The following is an 18,044-nucleotide window of genomic DNA, read 5'->3' as shown; positions in this document are numbered from 1 at the left end:
ATGTGTGAGTATTTCACCCCTGGACTATGGGTCCATAGCAGTAGCTAGATGGTTGTCTTCTCCTCGTTGTGCTATCATGGTAGATCTTGTGAATTGCCTATCATGATCAAGATCATCTATTTGTAATGCTACATGTTGTGTTTGTTGGGATCCGATGAATATTGAATACTATGTCAAGTTGATTATCAATCTATCATATATGTTGTTTATGTTCTTGCATGCTCTCCGTTGCTAGTAGAGGCTCTGGCCAAGTTGATACTTGTAACTCCAAGAGGGAGTATTTATGCTCGATAGTGGGTTCATGCCTCCATTGAATGCAGGATAGTGACGAGAAAGTTCTAAGGTTGTGGATGTCTTTGTTGCCACTAGGGATAAAACATCGATGCTTTGTCTAAGGATATTTGTGTTGATTACATTACGCACCATACTTAATGCAATTGTCTGTTGTTTACAACTTAATACCGGAAGGGGTTCGGATGATAACCTGAAAGTGGACTATTTAGGCATAGATGCATATGCTGGATAGCGGTCTATGTACTTTGTCGTAATGCCCTGATTAAATCTCATAGTACTCATCATGATATATGTATGTGCATTGTTATGCATTCTTTATTTGTCAATTGCCCAACTGTAATTTGTTCACCCAACATGCTATTTATCTTATGGGAGAGACACCACTAGCGAACTGTGGACCCCAGTCCATTCTTTACATCTGAAATACAATCTACTGCAATTGTTCTTTACTGTTTTTCGCAAACAAACATCATCTTCCACACTATACAATTAATCCTTTGTTTACAGCAAGCCGGTGAGATTGACAACCTCACTGTTACGTTGGGGCAAAGTACTTTGATTGTGTTGTGCAGGTTTCACGTTGGCGCCGGAATTCCTGGTGTTGCGCCGCACTACACTTCGCCGCCATCAACCTTCAACGTGCTTCTTGGCTCCTACTGGTTCGATAAACCTTGGTTTCTTACTGAGGGAAAACTTGCTACTGTACGCATCACACCTTCCTCTTGGGGTTCCCAACGGACGTGTGTTAACTGCACGCATCAAGATGACTTGTTGCTTTGTTGATGAAGAGGGGATGCTTGGACATCCCCAAGCTTTGACGCTTGTACCTCTTGATTTTTCTTGGGATGCAGGGCATCCCCAAGGTTGATCTTTTGTCCATACTTCATCTCATCACATCATTCTTCTCTCCCTACACTTGAAAACTTTCTTCATACAAAACTTCACACAATTCTTTAAAAGCAGCATTAGTACAATCAAAATAAACAAATTCACTTGGGTTCAGTGATAACATATATCAAACATATATTAAAGCATTAGCTACTGTAGCAACTCTTCAAAAAGATATTTGATTAAAAAACTCAAAAGGAAAGAGATTTAAGAGGCAAATACAAATAGTGCAGAAATTTGTCAAAATAGAACACCAGGTAAAGATCGATTTTTTCGGAAATCCTATGTTGGTCATCTCGAAAAGTGGTCAACGAAAGAAAGTTAGATAAGAACCTGGGGCATATGCATAAAAAATGGCAGCTCAAAATTCCGCTCTGGCTATTTTTACGAATTTGTATGGTAACATCACAGAATCCATTTTCAGGACAGCAACTTCCCTAAATCTTACTTTCTTCCATTAGAGGCTATTTTTTGGCACAAAAACGAAATAAAAATGATAAGGAAAGGTTATTACAGTGGTAATAACTTCCAAGACTCAAAAAATAAAAGTTACTGAAATAAAACATGGGCTATCTCCCAAAAGTGCTTTTCTTTACCGTCTTTCAGCTAGGCGCAGTAATTTGAGAAGATGCTCACCTAATATATATGAATTGAAGTAAAAGAGAACATCAAGAAGAAAATATAAAACAAATTTAAGTCTAACCCCCTTCCTATGCATAGAAATCTTGTACACAAATAAATTCACAAAGAACAAAGTGACAAGCATAGGAAGATAAAACAAGAGTAACTTTAAAACTTTCAGCATATAGAGAGGTGTTTTAGTACCATGAAAACTTCTACAACCATATTTTCCTCTCACATAATAACTTTTAGTAGCATCATGAATAAACTCAACAATATAACTATCACATAAATCATTCTTATCATGAGCCACATGCATAAAATAATTATTACTCCCCACAAAGCATAGTCATTCTTATTAATTGTAGTGGGAGCAAATTCAACAAAATAGGTATCATCATTATTCTCATCACCATAATCATCAAATATAGGAGGCATATTGTAATCATAATTAATTTTCTCCTAAATAGTAGGTGGACTGAAAATAACATAATCATCATATATTGGAGGCATACTATCATCATAGCAAATTTTCTTCTCAAAAGTTAGGGAACTAAAAAGATTATTTCCATAAAAACAAGCTTCCCCAAGCTTAGATTTTTCCATATCATTAGCAATAATGGTGTTCAAAGAATTCATACTAATAACATTTCTACTAGCATGCAAGTAAAGTTTCATAGGTTTTTTAATTTTCTCTTCAAACACCGCATGTCCTAACTCAAGATAAATACTATAAAGCTCTCTAATTTTGTTGTTGTTTTCCATTAAGCCTAACTAGTGAAAATAAAAACAAGAAACAAAAAGATGTAATTGCAGAATCTAAACGAAATAACTTCGAGCACTCACCAACAACTAAAAGACTTAGTAGCCAAAGGATGTGAGTACCTTTTACCTTACCTCTCCGGCAACGGCGCCAGAAAAGAGCTTCATGTCTACGCACGCTTCTATTCTTGTAGACAGTGTTGGGCCTCCAAGTGCAGAGGTTTGTAGAACAGCAGCAAGTTTCCCTTAAATGGATCACCAAGGTTTATCGAACTCAGGGAGGTAGAGGTCAAAGATATCCCTCTCAAAAAACTCTGCAATTACGATACAAGAAGTCTCTTGTGTTCCCAACACACCCAATACACTTGTCAGATGTATAGGTGCACTAGTTCGGCGAAGAGATAGTAAAATGCAAGTGATATGGATGAATATGAGTGGTAATAACATTCTGAAATAAATATTGTAGCAAGTAAACATGCAGCAAAACAGTAAATAAACGGTGATTCGATGATTGGAAACAAGGCCTAGGGAACATACTTTCACTAGTGGTCACTCTCAACAGTGATATAATAAAGGAATATAAATATAAGTAATTCACTATGCTACTATGAACTACTCTCCGGTTGGATAACGAACACTAATTCACCGTGTAGGGATGCAAAAGCAAACCTTAAAGATGTATTCCCAAGTACTAATGAACACCCCGCTCTGCACTTTGAGCATTCATAGGAAGTACTAACACACCATAATTTCATAGAGACATCCAACTCAAATTATAATTCAGTGAACAAGTATTCTGTAAAATATAGCCTAAGAGACCCACACGATGCACACACTCCACCTTTACACACGTGGGACAAGGAGTCTCCAGACATCACATAAATAAAATCCACTTGAATAGCATAACGACATCTAGATTACAAAGCTCATGGTCACATAAAGATCACACCATGGGAGAGAAAGATAAACCACATAGCTACCGGTAGAGCTCTTAGCCCCGAGGAAAAACTACTCACTCCTTATAATGGGAGTCAGCAACGGCGATGGAGATGGCGGTGGAGTCGATGGAGATGGCTCTGAATGCAATTCCCCGTCCCGGCAGGGTGCCGGAACAGAGACTTCTGTCCCTCGAATCTTGTCTGCGACGGCGGCGGCGCTACGGAACTTTTCGTGGGCGGAGGCTTGTATATTTAGGGTTTTTGCGTCGGGAGCTTTATATAGGCGGAAGGGCGAGGTCGGTGGAGGCCTGGTGGCCCCAGACCACCCCTAGGCGCGGGCCAGGGCCAGGCTGCGCCTAGGGTATGTCTGGCCACCCTGTGGCCCCCCTTCGTCTCTCCTCTGGACTTCGTCTTCGCTTCGGGAAAAATAGGAACTTTGGCTTTTGTTTCGTCCAATTCCGGCAATATCCCATGTACAATTTCAGAAATATAAAAACAGCAGAAAACAAGGAACTGACACTGTGGCATCTTATCAATAGGTTAGTTCCGGAAAATGCATAAAAGTGCCACGAAGTGTAAACAAAATATATAGCAATTGGTGTAAAACAAACATGGAGCATCAAAACTTATAGATACGTTTGCGACGTATCAGCATCCACAATGGCGCGCCCATGCTCGAGATGCCGTTGTTGCGGCCACCATCTCCTACGTTCGCAATACACTGGCAGCCGAGAAGGATGTACTCGTCCTCCTCCAACTCTTCTTCGTCAGGGCCAGCGCGATCGGTGCTTTCGTTGCACCGCGCCGCGCCCTACACTGTGCCTAAGCACGAGGTGAAGGACGAGCCAGATTTCGCGATGCCGCCCTTCAATCTGAGGCGCGGCGACAACAACGTCAGCCGGCAGCAGCACAGGTGCGCTAGCGGCGCCCTCCTCATCCCAAAGCCGGAGGTGAAGGAGGAGCAGGACGACGAGGAATCCGTGAATGCGGCGTAGCTGGCGGAGTACAAGCGCCAGCAACGCCTCATCACCAGCATCGACGACCCCCGACGACTGACCAGGGCTGCACGCGGCGTTCACGGCGTCGCTGAACGACAAGGACGCCTGGAGGGGCGACCTCGACTTAGCGATTGCCATGTCCATCCGCGATACCGGTAAGCCACTCGTCGACCTCACCGACGACAGTGAGGCTAGACCAAGCGGCGCGGTGATGGATGAGCCCATCGACGAGCTCGACGAGTGTGGCAAGCGGGACATCGTTGTCGACGACATGTACAGCTTCCACCAGTACTACGACCCCTCTGGCCGCCGCAAGTACTACTAGTAAAATATAGCAAGTTTGAATGAATTTAGTTGTTTTCGCTTAAATTTTAAAAATCTGAAATTTTGATCGGGGGATGCGACTGGGGAGCAATGTCTCCCAAATGTGGTACGATCGGAACACGTTCCCCAAACGATAAATCCGGCGCCGTTTGGCGGACGCTTTGGGGACGCGCAAGAGATGCTCTGAGAATGAAAACGTCATCAGTTCTATCACTACTATATACTGTATTAGAGCATCTCTAGCAGAGCCCGTATTTCTCCGAACCAAAAACGCGGAGTTAGGTCTCCCGAACTGTTCAGTTTAGATGGTTTTAGTCACGGTGCAGATTAGAAACCGAACTCGCGAACTGAAAAACCAAAAATCAAACGTCGCGGGAAAATGTGTTGCGTTGATTTGCGAAATTGAACTCATTCTTGCTCCGATCGAGCTACATTCGTCAATAATTTCTCCTATAAATGTTCAAATACTACCCGGCCATGCAAGCCATCTGAGAGGGGCAAATCGATCGTGTCCGCACGTTTTCACAGCGACAGTAAAACTGCCCACCCGCTTTCCACTCTGGCTGTCGGATCTGGTAAAATTTTCCTCACTCTTTTGTCTTCCAAGCAGGTCTATGACATGTGGGACCATCTGTGTGTGGGGTCCAGCAGTCGGAGGCAGCCATCAGCGCTCGTCCGCGTCGCTCGTTTCATTCGTTGGTCTGTTGAGAGGTGAAAACCCTAGATCGAGATTGGGCCTCTCCTCCCCCAATCCCCGCCTCCTGGCTTCCTCCCAATCAGACGCCTCCTGGCTGCGGGAGCCCCGACGGTGGCGGCGGCGGCAACGGAACAGGCCGACGGCAAGCAGGGCAAGAACTGGCGGCGGCGTCTCGTCTCTTTTCTCTCTCTCCATATTGGCCGCGGATCCGTCGACCTTCAAGGGACGGAGATGGGCGGAGGCTGTCGAGCCGGCGGCGGCAGGGAGGATGGCCGCGGTTGGGAGCGGCAGTGGCTTGCAGCGAGCGATGGGGACGCCTGGACTCGGCCGCAGCAGCGGTAGAGACCGCCCGCCTCCACCTTGGATCCAGGTTTTCTTGCCTCTTCTCTCTGCCCGTCTCGTCCTCTCTCTGTCTATCTCTCTATGGTACGACGCGGTGTCGAGCGGGAGCAGCTTCTGGAGCGCGTCCGGAAGGTGGGCGGCGACGCAGAGGATGACCGACAACCGCGACGGAGTCGGACGAGACGACGGCGGTGGTGGCTTTGTCCTGTGTTTAACCCTTCTTTTGATTTTGCAGGAGAGAGGAAGAGGAGGGCGGTGACAAGAGGGAAGAGCGGGAAGGTCTTGGGCACGGACAAGAAGCAGCGGAGGCGCGCATAAAAGAATCAACAGGGGCAACTATGCTCCGCCTAGAGGAGCTACAGGGAAGAGGAAGGGGCGGCGCTGGGTGGAGGAGGGGCTTGGTGCGGCGCTGCCCAATAGTAGGAGCTGCAACCATGGTAGGCTCAATCGCTGCTCCCCTTCCTCTCTCCCTACTCCCCATCTGATGTATTTTGTCTTGTGTTTCACTTTGTTTGCTGCCAAGTTAGATTGATCTAATAATTAGATTTGTCTGCTTGCTTGCTGGAGCATACACGGGAGATGATGCTCATGGGATCTGCCCCTGGCTCGTTGATATATGTTCTATCCGAGTTCTGCCAGACTGCATTCACGGCCTCATCTCCTCCAACCGACTAGGAAAGGAGAAGGCCTAAGGTCCAGGTGAGCCCAACTCCTTCTCACCTCTTCCATCCGTGAGAGATTTTTTCTTTTCCGAATCCCCAGGTTGATGCCGTATTTTCTCTACGAAGTCAGATGTTTCTGGTTACGAGTTATTGCTTCAGGAGTTCATTAGTTCGCAGGGCATCAATTATATGGCAACTTGCTAATCCTCAGTTGTGAACTTGGATGTGTAGTCTGCGCTTGCTCCATTTGAGGTGAGAATGCTATTTCTTTCAATTTGGTCATTGTTGCCTTAAAAAAAGTGCATCCTGGATTATGTCAATGGATCGTATTATAATAGGTTCATAATAGCTGCATTTACTTCCGGTTCGTGCGTGCACAGTTATATTTTTCTCCCATGAGTTGGATCATATTCGATGCACTCCATTTTCATAGTTTCAAATTGTTTTTGGATATTCTTTCCTACATAGGAATTATTATGCTGCAATGATGGAATCTGTGGGCTGCTGCTATTTATACATGTAATTTACATTTGTTTCTGGTTGAAGAATAAGCGCTAGATGGTAGTGTGCCGCAATTGCTGGAATTTGTACGTGGTGCTTGTGTACTGATGTCAATTGTTTGGCGTTCTAGCCACTCTGGACATTAAAATATGATGCAAGCTTGCTTTTGTTTATCTTTATATGATGCAAGCTTCTATTTGTTGCTTGCTGATTCGTTTCTCTTTATATGATGCAAGCTTGCTTTTTAGCGTTCCAGCCACTGTGGACATTAAATTATGATGAAAGCTTGCTTTTGTTTATCTTTATATGATCCAAGCTTCTATTTGTTGCTTGTTGATTCGTTTCTCTTTATATGATGCAAGCTTGTTTTCTCCGAGTCGACATAGAATGGTAGATCAATTCTTTCCAGCCATTGTGGGCATATGATGCACATATTTTTTGGTATAACAATCAGTGGTGTCAAGCTTTTTCTTGCTATTAATAATTGATAGTGCATATTTACTCCTATTGCTAAATTCTGGACTGGTGATATCTTTGTGGCAAGAAGCTTTGGTCTGATTTGTTTGTGTAAGTTTTGATCTTCCTTTTTCTTTCATTTTTTGTTGGTAATTCGTTGGCTGAGATCTGCATTGGCTTTGAACAAGTGTCTTTTTCAGTCTGATTTGTTTGTGGAAGTTTCAAAAAATGTGCACAAATATAATTGGGTACTGTGAGCTGGGAGAAGAAAAGGAAAGGTACAAACCGGCCTTTTTTCTGGATGGCTTACAGATTGAGAGTGGGGTGCTCTTTTTATCTTCCAATCTCATTTGTTATGGAGCCCTTCGTTTTCTTTTTTCTATTTCTCTGGTTGAGATCCGTACCGACTGAAGGTTACCATGTTCTTTTGGCTGTGCACAACTCTGTCTCTGTCATGTTCTTCACGCGAGTATACATATTCATGGGATTGTGATTTATTTTATTTGCAGAGCATTCTAGGAGAGAGCAGGAGCATGAGCAATGGGCAACTCGTGTGTTACTGCTTCGGGTAAGGTTTTTTTTTCATGTTTCTTACTTGGCAACTTGTGAAAAGAATTTAAGCTGACAAATATTTTGTTCATTTCATATGATTATACTTATGCAAGGACATTAATTATTATCCTTTGTTCATGTATGTTTGCTTGAAGCTACTGAAGTTGCTTCATGGTTTATGGATAAATGATTAAAAAGGGCAGCCCAGTACATGAAGTTACTCAACCTGACCTTTGTTCATGTTCTAGAGATCTAATTGCATGTTGCTACTGGATTTACAACTCCCGAGTGAGCTATTTTGTCCCCTCGGCTGGCTTAGTTCTCGGTGAGCATATCTGATTTCTAGCTTGGCCTGTGAGGAATCCACTTACAAGGTATTTCCCTACTTTTCTTCAAATCGGACCATTGTTGATTTCTTTTACAACCCAGTCGGTTCAGATTAATTGCCACAAAACTTAGAAGAGGTATCATCCATACATAGAAATTCTAATAAATTTACTGGAATATCTTTGCTCACTTGATAGGGTATAGTCTTCAGTACTTGTGTTCCTTTCATGGAATTCAGTACTTGTTGTTAACTAGGTTTCTTTGCTTATTCTACTGATTCTTTTGTTCAAAAAGAGGGCTTTCTTCTTATTTTAACCTTTCTGTTTCTATATCAAGGAACCATGTCTCCCACAGAAAATGATCTTTCACTCCTCTGCTTGTCATCATATTTCTTCATGCAAGATTGAGCTTGGGCCACATTGTCCTTTAACCTTGATAGTAAAGCTTGCTTTTTCTTGTAAGAACTTGTGACAAATGCCAGCTGACAGGGTGGTCTGAAAATTTTATAGAAGCATTTGTATGTTCTCGAGCTTTTCGGAGTTGGGAGTTCAAGGGGAAATGATAGAATTTTGTTATCTGTGATGCTCTTACGCTCTTTATTGATCTCTGCCGCTGAAGAATGATCCTTAGTTTCATTAGCTATATTGATGTCTTCTTTTTGAGGGTATGTTTGGAGCTTGCGTCAAATTTTATTTCTATTTGCTGTTGTCTTTGGATTTCTGTTTCTATTTTCAGCAAAATTGCGAATCTTTGTGCTCTTTGCTTAGCTTCCGGTCTAAGCTCTCATAGCTGCACTGCCTTCTGGCATTGAAATGTCTGGTACATCACAAGCTATATTTGAGCTCTTGACATAAGTGCATTAGTCTCTCGTGAATAGAGTCAAGCTTTGTGTCTGCCTTCTTGTGTTACTATTGTTCAAATGTAGGCATGAGTTGCCATACTTGATAAGGAAGAGAATATATGAAGCTAGGCCAAAGCTAGGGTGAATTTTTTTATTTCTCTGGTTGAACTTTCCTGGCTTATTTGGTTCTTCCCGATGTGTCGCCCAGGTTGAAAAAATTTCCTATCGTGCACTCATTCTTATTTCTTAGGACCGGCAGTGCTGCCAACTCGTGTGGGGCGGGCTAGAAACCAAACTAGACGGTGTATGTTTATAAGGTAGACCAGCGGTGAGTGCACCTATCTTGTGCACCTATCTTGTGATGTTGCCAGCGGCAAGGGTTGGTGTCTCCCGTTTTCTCCGACTAATGAAGAATCTGAGAATGCTCTCAATAGTATTCTTCTGTTATACACTCATAGTCTCTTGTTACCTACTGCATTTCCAGTGAGCCATGCTGCTGAATGTTTATGGACATCCAAGCCTTTAGCTTTGTGCTGATCATAAGCCACTGCATTTCCAGTGGGCCATGCTGCTGAAGCTTTAGCCCTCAAAAGAAGATTCAAAGAGGCTGCACATGTTCAATGTCAGGTACATCTCTCAAATCTGCACTATAGATTCTACACTTCTATACTTTCAATATGCCATTGGTTTAATGTTTTTCAGATTAAACCTGATGTGCTGGTTATTAAACTAAGCAGCAATATATCTACTACACATGTTGTTGGCAGTGTGATGTCGTATTTTTTTTAGAAAGGATAGTCATTGGTATCCCTTTTTGTCCATGATGAAGAATTGGCAGCTTTTGCTGCGTGTGCTTCCAACCAGGCCGAGCTGGTACCTCTCCCTCCCCATATTTTCTTTTCATTTTTTTGGGTATAGGTTGTATGATGTTGTGCGGAACTACAGCTCTTGTTATATGAGAGAAGAAACATAATGTGAGTAGATCTAAAATGGCAGCTCCCCGCTGGCTGCTCCAAGGCTACCATCTCTCATGGCACGCTCGTAGCATGTAAGCCGCGATGTACATGATTGGAGCAATGATACCTACCACATGGAATCCAGAGCTCGAAGCAGCTCATGTTGCAGAGCATCAAGGTCGGCTCCAATGACTTTCTGTGGATGCGCTTCGCCCGGAAGCTGTCATTGTCACCGAGGCTGCAAGACGTCATGCTGGTGGACTGGTGGTGGCGCTTGACCTGGTGTTGATCAGAAAAGAGGAGGAGAGGTGTGTATGTGTGTGCGGTCGTGTGTCGTTCAAATTCATGATTCATACATGATCCTTATCTCTAAATAAGCAGCTGCTGTTGCAGAGCATCGAGGTCCTGGTGGTGGTGCTTGACCTGGTGGCTGTTGTCGCCTAGGCTGCAGACATCCTCCCGGTAGACATGGTGGTGGTGCTTGCCCTGGTGGTGATCAGAAGTTGCCCTGGTGGTGATCAGAAGAGAGGAGGAGAGATGTGTATGTGCATGGAAGAGAGGTATAATACATAAACCATCGTCTCTAAATCTTGCGAATTGATATTCCTTCAGCCCAGCTATTTTCTACCAGTTTCGACTGGAGCACATCTTTTAGTGTCACGGTAACAACTGAATGTGCGGCTACCTAAATAATGTATGCGTGTTCTCTTTTTTTTACCTCTCCTCTTTGTATACTGAATTAGTATGCCCTTTATGAATTTTAGCAATTGATGGAGCGACAATCCGGGAGCAAACGGATGGTGATAACCATATTGCAACGTTGATGGTTGAGCTTTCCCATTGTCAAGACTATGAAAATGGGGATGGTACCACTGTTGTGGTGGTCTTGGTTGGATATATTTTTTGGGCAGGTTTGCGTCTGTGTGTGTGACTATTTTGTCCGTTTTATTTGTTTTTTTTTATTTTGGTTAACTTGGAATTGAGGTCAGTTGCCCAGTTGTTGTCTCTCTTTCCTGGTGAAGGTGTAGCAAGCTTCCTGTTGATCATGTTTTATCTTGACACACTGCTACATATCTTGAAATAGCAAGGTAATTCTATAATTATGAATTTCTGGTCGTCATCTCCCTTCCATAGATTCTTGAGTGGTTTGCTCATCAGGGTTTGAACTTCGAAGTACTTTGAAACCAATATCACTTCAAATGATTTCTGCTGATTTATCATTTGTTCTTCCATTCCGTTGGTTGCTGCAGATCGGCGCTGAAATCCAAATAACGGGACAACCGGACAATGTATTTTTTCTCACTCAGCTCATATGTCATCTAATGTTTATTAAGTTTCATTTGATTGTTCCAATTTTGGTTAATGGCTTAATGTATATTGAAGGATAATTTTTCTCACCTTTGCTGCATACAACATCAGTATTTAAAAAAAAACAATCGTCCACCTGCAATATTTAGGATTTATTTAGCATAGACCAGTTGTAGCATTGCAATCCTTTTAACAATATTTAGGTGGTAACTTGGGTTGAGGATTTTGGTTTAGGCTGATGCGGAGACAACAAAGTGTACGTGCAGATGACGTTGCGGCCACTGAACCTGGTAAGGCAGCATAGAGATTCATAATTCCTTTCCTTTTGCACTATGGATTTTTGGTTTGTAGTTGCTAATTACAGGTGGTATTGTGTGGTTTGTAGGATTTCACATAGAAGCCTCCTTCTCAGGAGCTAATTGCACAGGATATCCGTGCTTAATTCTCTTTGCTTCCTGTTGGGGTGTTGCGCTTTTACTCCCAAAGTAAGTTATGTGTGCCTGTTTTTGATATGGTTCATGGTTGATACTGTATGTTCGTGTCTTTGTGGATCAGACCATATTTTTTGTTTAGTTTTTACAGTCGTCTGCTCATAGGTACCGAGCTGGGTGATGAAGCACTTAAGGCATCAGAACCATTAAAGAGCACTTGGGAGATATCTGCAAACAAATGTAAGAGCCACGAACAACATTAAAAGAAGTCTGAACTGAATACAAGAATTGAGGGAAGAAAGGGTTATAGTGCTAAGGGAAAATTAATCAAGAGCGAAATTCTAGCTAGAGGGCACCTTTGCTGGAGGAAAGGAGGAGGAAAGAATCTGGACGATGGTACACGATGCAGAGCATATAATATAGGCGGTGTATAAGAAGCTAAATTGATCCAACTTTATGCTGCTCCTTGTGAGGTGTGTTTCAGGTGTTTTCTGTAGGCTCTAAGTTGTTATTGTAAGTATTCAAGTGATTATTCTGTTTATTTTTTATATATATTTTGGTAGACATGAGTTATGAATTGATCTCAGAAACAGAACCTATACAAAATCATGGCAACTATGAGTTTCAATCTAAGAAGATCTCAGATAATTAGTTGGGCCAAATTACATTGAGTTGTGCTCACAGCTTACACAGGTGCCATTTTTGACTCGGTATTGTGATCTTTAGGGAAAAATAGAATTTTTTCAGAAATGTTGCTGATCAAGCATGTTGTCTGAATCGTATTTTCTTAATTGCCTTGCTTCTATTTAGTGAGTGATTTTTCTTGATTGAGTTATCTATTTATGTATTGATTCAAGTCTTCTGGGAAAATTTAGTGCCATATTTAGTACCAAAAAAGGGCCATCATGCCATCATTATGCCGTTATGATTTGGTTAGGTTCGTACGTGTCTCCTTTTTGTTTGATGTTAACTTGGTTGTGATTTAATGGATTGTCTTTAAGGAATGTGATGAGGCGCTGAAATGATTTTTGGACTATACATTTCATTATGAGAATAGTAGTCAGGTACTGCAGACAGGCAAGTTGCACATTTGCCACCATGATAAGTCAGGTGTTTTGTCGTTTAAGGCTGAATTTTTGGCGAATGTGACAGTCTTGGTGAACTGGAGCAAGTAGCAGTACCAGATGTGGTACTTATGCTTCAGTTTTTTTTTTACATTTCAATACCAGGTTTACATCCTCTAGAAATGTACTTTTATTTAACATGTTGCTTGCATTCAGCTACTTTCATGCTTGGATTTCCATTTGGGTATTTATTCGGATAGTGTCCTTTTTGTGCCCTTCGTTCACTTTTCCATGATAGGCTGGAAAGTGACTTGCATGAATCCTTCTATAGGATTGATGGTGATGTTTCGATGTGGTGATTCTCGCTGGGTATTATTGATTCTATCATTCAAGAAATCAAGGTAGTCACTTGTCTGATGTGTTTGCAGACGCTGTTTGTACATAAGGTAATGTCTACACGGTCTCCTCCTTTTCTAAGTGCCTCTGTTGCAATGGTTCTGCCTCTCCTAATTACCAATGTGTATGCAATTTGCTGCTGATTTGCAGTATTTCATTCTCTGTGTGTTGTGGGTATACTTCATGGGTGTACCATCGACAGTGCCTAGATCCGGCAAGCCCGGGTGGCCCACAGATGGTGATGAGGCATGTGGCCCATCGGGCGGCCCAGTTGCTGTTGATCATGAAGGAAGAAGTCCAGCCCAGGATCAGCAGGCCGGATCCGTACCGACCTAGGAGTGACCCGGATCCAGGGAGGCCCATGAGGAACCCGGATCCAGTACGACGTGTATGGAAGGCGGATCCGTGACGTGCACGGCAAGATATTGTACCATAGCTAGGCTATCTGTAATCCGGCTAGGACTCTCCATGTAAACCCTAGATCCGTGCGCCTTTATAAGCCGGATCCCGGGAGCCCTAGAGGCACAACCACAACTCATTGTAACAACGCGAAAGCGCCCAGATAATTCCAGACAAGCAGCAGTAGGCCCTGTCATCGTGCAGGTGTTCCGAAGCTGGGTAACTCGCGTACCACCGTCCCGAGAGCACTCCGCCCTATGGCCCCTACTTCTTCTCCCCCTCGTGAGGATCCCTCCTCCGGGGTACCGTCGATTAGGCAACGACACTGTGCCTTTCTTTTCTTTCGCGTATCTCATTAGTTTCGGATATGGCAGTCAATTTCTTATCTTCAGTGTTGGTACACTATACTTATTCTTTGTCCTTTTCTATGATTACCAGGCCCTTTTCTGCTGCTCCTTGTATCGACTGACGCTGATAGTCAGTGTGCCTTATCAGTACATCGTTGAGTTAATCAACCGGGCTAATCGCCTTGACGTAAGCTTCTTCACTGGACATGTGGGTCGCTGATAGTTAGTGTGCCTTATCTATACATCGTCGAGTTAATGAACCAGGCTAATCGCCTTGACGTAAGCTTCTTCACTGGACCTGCGGGTTCCGTGCTACGTTCTCAAGCTGATGTGATTCTTTTGCTATCTGTCTCCACATTGCCACGTAACTATATTGAACTATATTGTCTGCTGTAGTATCAACCTCATGTGCTAGCTGAGTAAATACCTATGTAGAGGCTATTTTGTGTAGGCGGCATTTCGAAAGACATCCTTTTGTAAGTAAATCCTCTGGCCGGTAGAGGAGATTAATATGACCATCTCTTGGCAAGGTCTTATGGCCAAGCTATGGGCTAAAACTTTATGTACCAGTATGCATGGTATAGACTATTGCCCAGACCTGAACTTTTATCTACTTCTATGAATGGCACGGATTATTGCCCACGACGGTTTGTTTTTGCTGATGTATTTTACATATGTTTGCTTCAATGCTATAGCTGGTTTTTTAGTGACCATTATTTCATATACACCCTGAAGGAACATTCATTCAATGTATTAGCTATCATGGGTCTGAGAACAATAATAATATACCCTGGCCGATACCTTCCGTTCTTCCGGCATGGGCGTGTGGTTGCTTCAAACAAAACCATAGTTAGTATGATCAATGCTTCAGTGCTGCGCACCCTGGTTACTTAGGACACTGGCTTATTTGAGGGGCAGTTCCAGCAAACACTCTGTCTCTGATAGGTGCAATTTGGTGTGTCAATCTACTATAATTGATGTCAATAAGATGAATCAACATCACCTCTCCAGAATAAATATGGCTGCCTCTGTAGCTTCTGCTTCACATACTTTTGACGCTTAACAAAGATCCTTCCAATATTACCAATCACGTCACCAGCTTTAGGCTGAATCTCATATGCACACATGGTTACCAAAACAGCAAGTAACGGTGGACTAAAATTTTCCCGTCCTAGAGAACTGCCACGAAATACCATAGTGCTCAGCTCGGGGATTTCAGGTTAGTGCTCGGCTCTGGGCTTCATAAATCTATATTTAAATATCTATGCTCTTAGTCCATACAGGATGTTAAACGACTGTTTTATTTAAAAATTGCATCAGCAATCATTATGGACATATACAATGAATCCGTTCTTTGCAAAATTATCACATGTACAGGGTATTATGTACAGTGGACAAAATAATACAGAATATGCTGAGTAGTGATGAATGAAGTAACAACATGATAGGGCAACGTGTTTAATACTCCCTTCAGTCCTATTTAATTGACTCAGATTTAGTACAAAGTTGTGTTAAATCCGAGTCAATTAAAAGAGACAGGGGAGAGTACTATAGTTTAAATTATGTCCTAATTCTTCCATTTGCGCGATAGCGCAACAGGTCATCTAGTTTACATAAACTAGCCAAAATATGGGGCAGTTCGAGCTACATTCGTTAATTTAAGTACTTAAACTACTAGATTAGGTCCCGGATTGTCACAGACAGTTCTTGCGGCAGCGGAGGGTTTTTCCGGGCAGCGCGCGAAAGCACGCGGCCACTTCCGTGCCACCCGCTTCCAACCGTCGTCGGAGCGCGCCCGCCTCGCGCGGTCCGCCTGCGACCGCACACCCGGTGGATGCGGTGACGGCTTCCCGCCGCCGATTCGGTCCCCCTCCCCTACCTACGCATCTTATGCGTCATATTGCGGACGGAGGGGTGGTGGCGACAGCAGCGGAGCGGCGTCAGCGGCGATATAATTGCTCGCTGGAGAGGAGGCAGGCGGCGACGGAGGGGAGTACGATTTGAAAACCGAACTCCCCTCCGCGACCCGTTTTAATACGGGGCGGCTGCCGAGTTTCTCGGGCCCCCAAACTCGTTTTACGGGCCAGGCTACGAGTTCGAGCTCCGTTCGAGGCCTTTTCGGCCTGAACCAGGGTCCCGCTGACCGTACTACTTTCTATCCCGCCGCCAAATGAATGCAGGTGTTGGAGGCCGCTCAGCTCCGTCAATCATTGTCGCCGACGGCAACCGCTCGAGTTCCTGCAGATCTTCTTTACCCTCCAACACGATCGACCCCCATCCCGTTTCTCCCTGCAGGCAGATTTGCGCGTGCTGCAGAGATATCGTTCCGTTCGTAGCGTAGCGTAGCGTAGCTCGAAGTGATGGTTTGTTCTTTTGGCATCTCGAATCCTCGATGGAGTTGCTGGACCGCTCGTCCACACTCGACACTACCAGCAGTACTCTACCCCAGCCTCAACAGCGATAATGATTTCCGCCGGTGGTGGCGCCGGTCGGGGAGTGAGGAGGAGAGGAGAGGTGAAGTGCCAAGGGAGGAACAATAATTAATGGGAATTCACCGACACACATGCTTAGGCGGAGACGATGACAAAGTGGTAAAGACGATGCCGTACCGGTGGCCGGTGGGCGGCAAGGTACGTAGACGTACAGCACAGGGTACAGGTCGCCTTTTGACTCGCCGCACATGCCGCGGACCGCGGGGAAACCAGCCAGCTCCATCCGCGGATAAAAAGCAAGACTAGTGTCGGCCGGCCAACTCACCTCCCCTGCCTGCGGTCACCGGATGCGAATTCCAGAGGAGCTCCAGCTTATGATTCGACTTGACGTCCACCATTATACACTTGCTTGGAGCAACAACTGGTTGGTTTCATATGAAACCAAACCAGTTTGGGATCGATCGGCCGATGAGGTACACACAAGCATAACTGCGTTGGCGGTTCTGAACTCCGACGATCCGTTAAGATAAGAACATGCTGCATGCGCTGGGATCTGGATTAAGCGAGGCAGCAGCAACGCGGCACAGCTAGGGCCGGGCCCACCGGCGGCGAAAGATGCGATGCTTCGTATTTGGCTGGCCTGTATCCCTGCGTGCAAGGCACCCTTCTGCTTGACCGGAGCAGGACGGGGAATTTTCTCTCCAGCCTAGCTTGTGCTCGTCACACATCGAATTGGCATTGGCAACAGACCCTGGTAGAAAAAGGCATAGGAAATGCTACTGCAGGAGCTTTATCGGAGGTCGTACTAGCTCGCAAGCAAGGAGATTGGATAATTCGGCCGCCTGCTTTTGCCACTTTGCTGGCAACCAATCATGCTTTGTGCTAGGAAAATGGAACCTGCGGGAAAAGTGGCGGGTAAATTAAAGTGCATCCCTCGTTTGTAAGTAAGTTTACCGCGCGCGGGAACTAACTGCTTTGGTCTTGCAAACGCGCGGGCAGCTGAACTGTGCTACTAGGCTCATAGCTTCCCAAATTACTGCTAACCCCGTTTCATAAAACAAGACCTGTAAATTTGTGCCAAAAAGAAGGCATATACCAACACACGGCTTCGGTCGTGCATGTGCGATCCCACAACATACCTATCCAGTTGAAAACGTCAAGAAAAAAAAAAAGACCTATAAATTTAGTCAAAGCAAAAGCTTGCCTAGTTTGGGCAAACATAAGACCTTCTAGAGGAAATTGCACTCAACACCAACTGTTGGGGAAGATTTTACACATAACCACAACAATGATTTGTTGTTGCACAGAAGACAACATTTTGTCGTCATGAGTTGCATAGAACACAAAACAGGTGATTAACACAAAAGACCTACAATTATGCATCGGGCCCACTATGAGGAGCAACGTGGCGTCCACGGTGGCCATTGTTGTTCTTTGACCGAGCCACCTTGATACGTCTCCGACGTATCGATAATTTTTTATGTTCCATGCCACATTATTGATGATAT

The 18,044-nt window shown here is 44.1% G+C and overlaps 1 long non-coding RNA gene across 37 annotated transcripts; it reads left to right on the top strand.

Moving 5' to 3' along the window:
* The first annotated feature begins 5,531 nt into the window (after positions 1-5,531).
* On the top strand, positions 5,532-14,746 carry LOC127309146 (uncharacterized). Of its 37 annotated transcripts, none has more exons than XR_007857062.2 (14): positions 5,535-5,892; positions 6,100-6,778; positions 7,993-8,051; positions 8,191-9,830; positions 9,971-10,076; positions 10,200-10,467; positions 10,553-10,719; positions 10,924-11,247; positions 11,410-11,448; positions 11,702-11,757; positions 11,853-11,952; positions 12,064-12,591; positions 13,294-13,408; positions 14,196-14,746. It is a non-coding gene; the product is annotated as an uncharacterized lncRNA (long non-coding RNA). The 37 variants fall into 37 exon arrangements; XR_007857055.2 differs by having other exon boundaries at positions 10,186-10,467; XR_007857056.2 differs by having other exon boundaries at positions 5,538-5,892; positions 8,191-8,409; positions 9,463-9,582; positions 9,688-10,467.
* Positions 14,747-18,044: the final 3,298 nt, after the last annotated feature.

This window comes from Lolium perenne, chromosome 1 (genome assembly GCF_019359855.2).
Source record: "Lolium perenne isolate Kyuss_39 chromosome 1, Kyuss_2.0, whole genome shotgun sequence".
NCBI classification, from domain to species: domain Eukaryota; kingdom Viridiplantae; phylum Streptophyta; class Magnoliopsida; order Poales; family Poaceae; genus Lolium; species Lolium perenne.
This window is presented reverse-complemented; position numbering and strand designations above follow the sequence as displayed.